This window comes from Conger conger, chromosome 1, assembly GCF_963514075.1.
Source record: "Conger conger chromosome 1, fConCon1.1, whole genome shotgun sequence".
NCBI classification, from domain to species: domain Eukaryota; kingdom Metazoa; phylum Chordata; class Actinopteri; order Anguilliformes; family Congridae; genus Conger; species Conger conger.
This window is the reverse complement of record NC_083760.1, coordinates 65,118,945-65,125,941: the sequence shown is the minus strand read 5'-3', so window position 1 is coordinate 65,125,941 and position 6,997 is coordinate 65,118,945.

Here is a 6,997-nt window from a genome sequence, read left to right as displayed (position 1 = left end):
CTGATCTGAATAATGCATACATGTATACAGCATATACAGTTTTAATGTGTATGTGTGTGTTATTGAATAGAAAAAACACATAAATATAAATTCATATGTCAGCATTATTAATCATTAATGGATTACTTTGATTAAGCTTGACCTCTTCGAGTTTGTTTTCCATATGCAATAAATAGTAATAGTCAGCAGAAAATGAATGAAAAGGGATGATGGTAATTAACAATGTCGTAGAACAGGAGTAAAAGGTGCTTTCTTTTCACAGATAGGAAATTGAAAATATTTTGATGACAGTCATTCTCATTCATTTCACATTATTCCAAAATATTTGGCTGGTTTCACTGACATATGTTAAGCTTAGTCCTGTACTAGAGAATCTATTGAATAAATTGAATTTATTCTAGAACTAGGCTTAATCTGTTTTTGTGAAACTCGCCCATAATCATTAAGAACTTAAGATAGTTAGTATAGTTAGGAATATTGTACACTGAATTTGGCATATTAGAAGTGTATATTTTTCCTGTACAAATGCAGTAACTGTGTTAGGAACTCAACTGTTAACTGGCTATGTTCAGATAATTCGGTTGAAAGCTTGAACTAAAAGATTTTGTGTAGATTGTGTATTTCTTTAAAGATGAACCACCCATGCTTTGTTTCCTGGTTTATTTTTTAATTTTTATGATATTAATAAAAGGGTCTATGAAACTATGCAGAACAGGACTGCAGAAATCCATTCTTATATTATCCCCTATTTCTATGAATATATGTCATATATGTATATTTTTTTTATGGATGATATATTTAATGAAGTCCTATTGTTCTGACTGTGATTTGAAAGGATGAGTCTGCCACAATGCTTTTTGAGTTTTGCTTTATAATAATATTCTATTTGATTGACATTCTGTTTTTTGACATATGAGTGTGGCAATGTTCAATGACTTAGCATTTTTAAAATGTAGTAGTCACTTCACTATTACTGTGTTTTACTCTCTGGCTGAAGAACATACTTTCATCGCCATTTTGACTTATTGGGGAACAGTTGGTTATGAAGGCCATGTGACTGTGAGAAAAGGCATAGAACAGAACTTAACGTCTTGATTTAAGATGATTGTTAGCTATGAATTTGTTTTAAAGCTTGCCTCTGTAAAGATTGGTTAGTTTACTATTATGTGTTCGTCTCCATTTACTCTCAATGCTTACTCACAGTTTTTGTAAAAATGAATAAAGATTATCAGAATTTTCTAAAATAGACAAAACTATATTCAGATAATTTAATCATGCAATTCAATTTAAAGAAATATACCACCATATATAAATAAATGGTGAAATTTCTATGTACTAGAACACATCCTAATATATAATATATAAATATTTAATTTCTTCAAGGTAGCTAGAAATGTACAACTGCACAGATTTTGTCCAGTTTGTTAAATTATTTTCATGATTTTCATAGCCTTCTTTCCTGTTGATCTGTAGCATATGAAAATACATGATAGGTAAAATAAATCTAGATAAAAAAACGAAAATCAGTTATTTATATAAAATGTATTTTAATATGCTGCAGATCAACAGGAAAAAGACAATATAGTACATATGCTGTAAATAGCCTGCTGCAACATATCAGTGTCACAGATGACTTAATCATTTTGAAAATAATATACAGTTGAAATAGATATATTAAATGATACTATTTTAGTTAATCTTTATTGTACTTGCTTATCTAGTTTTCACTAATGTGAGCAGTTATTCGATATTTTATGTCCTAACTTGTAACAAATATTATCCAAATATGTGGTATTATGACACTTTGTTAACTGTGACTTTCAGTGGAAATGTAGAAGCAATGCATGTGTATTGTTTAGTAGTATTCAATGTTTGTAAATGGCACATTAAAGTTATATATGAATGTTTTGGTGTTAGGACACACAAATGTCAACTATGTCGACACACAATAGATCCTGCGTGTCTGCGTGTAAATAATAAATATAAATTAGTATTATGATTATTATTGTTATTATTATTGGTGCTGTTGTTCTGTGATTGCTATTATCATTATAATTGTTAAATGGCTGTTTTCATGGCAGTTGTGGCTCCATGGGGCATAACAAATCCCAGCTTTGAAAATGAACACATCGGGTTTTACAGGGAATCAAACTACAGCACTGTTCTTTTCTGTTCAACAAACTTGATGTAGTTTGTTCTTCAAGATGATCGGTTGACATTCTTAAGTCTCTTCTCAGTCTTGCAAGCCAAACGATGTTGCAACCTCAGAGTACATCATTGCTTGGTATGTTGTTGTTTGTTATGGTGGCAAATATTTTGTATTTTATGGAATGTATAAATGGTTTAAATCAGGAATATACAGGAGAATGACTCTGAAATCCAGTTCAGTATCTAACTGCAGAAATACCTGGCTTTTTCTTTCTTCCTTTTAACATTGCTGTGGGGAGAACCACCGCATTACCATTCCTCATATCGATTGTTCAGTACCGTGACAAAAGCACAGGCCTCACATAGGAGTTGGAGGGGAGGAAAAACAAAATGAATCCCATTGTCACATTTTGCTTGGTGCTGATTTGCAATTTGTTTATCTCACTCACAGCACGAAACTGTTCACTTGTGCTGTTTTACTACGCTTTCAAATGAACAAGATATCTATTTGTTTTCTCCCCCCGATCAATGCGAGAGGCCAAAGGACATCAAATCTCATTAAGCACACTGACCAAGCGATAGAGCGATCCGTTTCTGGGCAGGACGCACTTCATGGCACTGGCTGAAGGATGCAGCGCTCTGGCCCGTCATGCAGTACGGGATGACAGGCGTCTGACAACGCACTGTGAAATGTGCTCAGGTTAGGATATAACAGGGCAGACATGGAGAGAAAATGGTGTTGATGAAGATTATACCCACGGCACAAGAAGCAGGAGGCTGATTCTCTGAAGAATGAAATGCTATAATTACTGGCTTGTGAAAATACAAGGAAAGGTATTTTATTTATATCTGCTGTGCCGTGATTCAATATTGCCACATTGCAGGTTGGAATGTTCCCAGTTGGAAGAATAGAGATAAAATGCACACCCACAGGAGCACAAAAGCAGATTCATATGCTTGCAGATAAACTACCAAATGCTTTTACTGCCTTTCAAGCCCACAGGTAATATAATGTACTCGAAAATCCTCTAAAATTGTTTTATATTCATTATGGAGAGAATATATTTATTTGCTATTATTTGCAATTTTGACTGAAAATCTATGTTATGTCAAGGGCAATCCATAATATAATGCTTATGGTTGCAACAACATTCCATAAAAAAAGTGATTAGTGACGTTCTAGATATACCCTCAATTTTGGTGCTAGTGATGACAACACAAAAGCACACACACATACACACACACACACACACACACACACACAGACATACATTTAGAGAACTCAGGCAAATATTCAAACAGAGCTATATCAGATCTATGTAAAGCTCGACCAATCTATTGTCATGCGAGTAGAAATACCACCCAGCACCCACAATATGCTATGGAAACATTTCTCCTGTGTTGAATGGCTGAAACGTCACACGACAGCGCAGTGAGAATGCTACACTACCTGCGCACAGCCATGCATGTACAGTGTGTGGCATGGGAGCTGAACACATCCAGCACGTCCTCTCAGCAGGCCAGGCCTGTGTAGTCCTCTCTCAGGATGAACACAGTACAGAACCCCCTTCAGCCCAAACCCAGGAGCCTCCCTGATCCGGGGTGCCGCACCCTCACTCCCAGCCACTCGTGCGGCCGCCAGCAGGATATGGGTTCAGGACCTTTCCCGGCGCAGAGGTCAGGATGCGTAATCTCCAGAGTACACAAGTAGGTTTAAGAACACCGCTTCCTTTCAGAGGCAGAGAAAGGAGCCCCGCCCCTCCGGCGCTCCGCATCCATTCAGCCCTTTCCCAGGGGAGCCGGCACCTCCCTCTCGCATTCACACTCCGTACGGAGCAGCCAATCGCATCCTGGCTGGGTGTGTGACCTCCGCTCTCCTCCCTCCTCCAGAATGAGGCTTGGGTATGTGTGAGTGCATGTGACTTCCACACTACACCCAGGTCCACTGGGAGAGAGCAGGTCTTCTGTCTTTAATCCTCCGTGTACACATATTTTTAGTGGACTGGCTTTCTGAACTACCTACTGGGAGTGATATGCTTTAGGGAATGTCGGGGATGCGTGCATGTGACAGTTTGTGTAGAAATGTGTGAGTGATTGGAAATGTGTGTGTGGTGAGAGTGTGTCTGTAAATGTATGAGTGTTTGCATGTATGTGTTTGAGTACATAATGTTTGTGTGTGTCTGCATGTATGTGTATGTGTCTGTCTGTATATGTGTTGCTCTTTGTTCATGATTTCCATTCACAGAGCTTCTCATAATCGGTACACAGGAGTGGAATAATCTGTACACAAATAGAGCAGGAATCTATGATATCGTTGAGCATAACAACAACATCAACAACAAGGACAATGATAATAATAATAATAATCAATAATAATATTCATCATAATAATAATAATAATAATAATAATAATAATAATAATAATAATAGTAATGATAATGAGGATAACATGTAACGTGTAACAAGCCAGCAAAAAGTGCAAGAATCTTTGATATCGCTGAGCATAACAACATCAACAACGATGATGATGACAATACTACTGCTACTACTACTACTAATAATAATAATAATAATAATAATAATAATAATAATAATAATACTGTTGTTGTTATTATGCAATATCTCATATTTTTGCTTGCTTGTTGCACTCATCCAATTATTATGATTATTAGAATTATTATTATTATTATTATTATTATTGTTGTTGTTGAATAACACTTAAATCACCCAAATAACTAGAATGGGTATGTTAAATGTCTTGATCCAATCCCCACATGCAGTTTGTTATAGTAACTAATCTGTGTGGTTTAGGATTCCATGTAATACTTGGATACTATTTTCCTGACTCCAGAAAAATGAATAAATTCATCCTTCATTCTTTCATTCCTACCTTACAGATATACATTGTACTGTACATGAAACTGGATTGCTATGTGTTATAAACATGCATGACCCTGCTCTGTTTACACAGGATACACAGGGCATTGCTACTGGTATAGTATGTCTGTTCTGTAGGTCTATCCTCACCCCTGATTAATTGTGAGGCTTCCCTCTGGGGGTAAAAGGTGAGGTACAGCCTAACACCGAATCCCAAAATCACCTTTCCTTCATGAATCATCTTTATTCTTTCATCCAAGACTTCTGGAATGACAGGGAGGACTATGGACCATGTGGATCAACCTGCTCTAATTCTCTCAGTAAACTGTATGCGTTTCAAGGATAAATGAGTCCTTACAAGTCCTATAGTGATGCTTTACCTTCTGTATTTAAGCGATATTTAACATGGGTTGGAGGCTATTCAATTGAACTGCTACAGTAAATTAAGATTGAATAGATTTTTTACTCTGCACAAATACAATATACTGTATATTTTTGTGTTTGGAGTTTGTATGAAATGAACAAATTTCATAATAATGAAATAACATACTTGCCTACTGTTTAATTAAGGTTGTATATTTCAAATCATCAATGAATGTTGTCTTGGAATAAAATTAAACTGCTATGAAATAAATACATGGCTATGAAACCAACAAAGAATACATTTGCTTTCTGTTCATGCTGCTTACTTTTCTTGAATGATAACCAAATTGGTTTAATTGCTGTAACAAGTTAAGCAAATACACACTATACACACCAAGAGATCATAAATATTTTAGTTAATCAAACAAGTAGTATGTGTCCACGATGACAGAAGTCTGACAACAGATCAGACATGAAACATTAGTGTTATATACAATGTGATGTATAATCATTCTAAACTAAGCAATCATTAGTTTAAACTGTACATGATTTTTTTTCAATTTCTTTATATTTCATTGGTGCAGGTTTCATAAAATACAGTTCAGACCATTAATAGATTAATTAATTTAATCTCACCCACAAGATATACTGTTCTATGAATGACACATTTAAGCAACTGGTTCACAATATTATAGTTCAGTTACACATACCCTCAGTGAGCACTTCATTAGGTATTTATTAGACTTATTTTTTAGACTAAAGTCTTCTGCGGCTGTAGCCTATCAACTTAGAGATCTGCATACCACTGCTGTAATGTGTGGTTATTTGTGTTACTGTCACCTTCCTGTCAGCTTCGACCAGTCTGGTCCTTCTCCTCTGACCTCTGTCATTAACAACGCATTTCTGCATGCAGAACTGCTGCTCACTGGACATATTTGTTTTTTGCACCATTCTCTGCAAGCTCTAGAGACTGTTGTGCGTGAAAATCCCAGGACTTCAGCAGTTTTTGAACAAACATACTTGACCATGTCTGTATGTTTTTATGCATTTAGTTGCTGCCACATTGGCTGATTAAATATTTGCATTAACAAGCTGGTGTACAGGTCTACCTAATAAAGTGCTCACTGAGTGTATGTACATGACAGCTTCAGAGACTAACATTTATAGTATAAAAATGTTTCAATGTCTTCAACAACATTTGAACTGAAAGTTATGTATTAATACATTTTAGTGAATGCTATCTTTATTTGATTTTTCTCTTGATTATGTCAGGAATTCTACATTTGTGTTTTTGTACACACAACCACAGCAAGTTCTGGTTTCTGATTTTCTTGTGAAAATTTTAAGGTAGTAACAAAGGCGGAGAATAAAAGCTCAATGTAAATGGGTATCAGACTGACAGCAATGTGTCACTGAGAAAATACCCAAGGTCATGGTTGTGTGTATGGTGTACAGATGAACAAATGCAGAGACCTTTGGATTTATTGGCCATTAAATGCGTCAATAAGACACCATCTGGGCATTTGAGCTGTCAGTGGTTAGGGAGGGGGGATGGAGGGGGTTACTGACTTTATGTGACATAGTAATATTATTATGAGCCGATACTCAG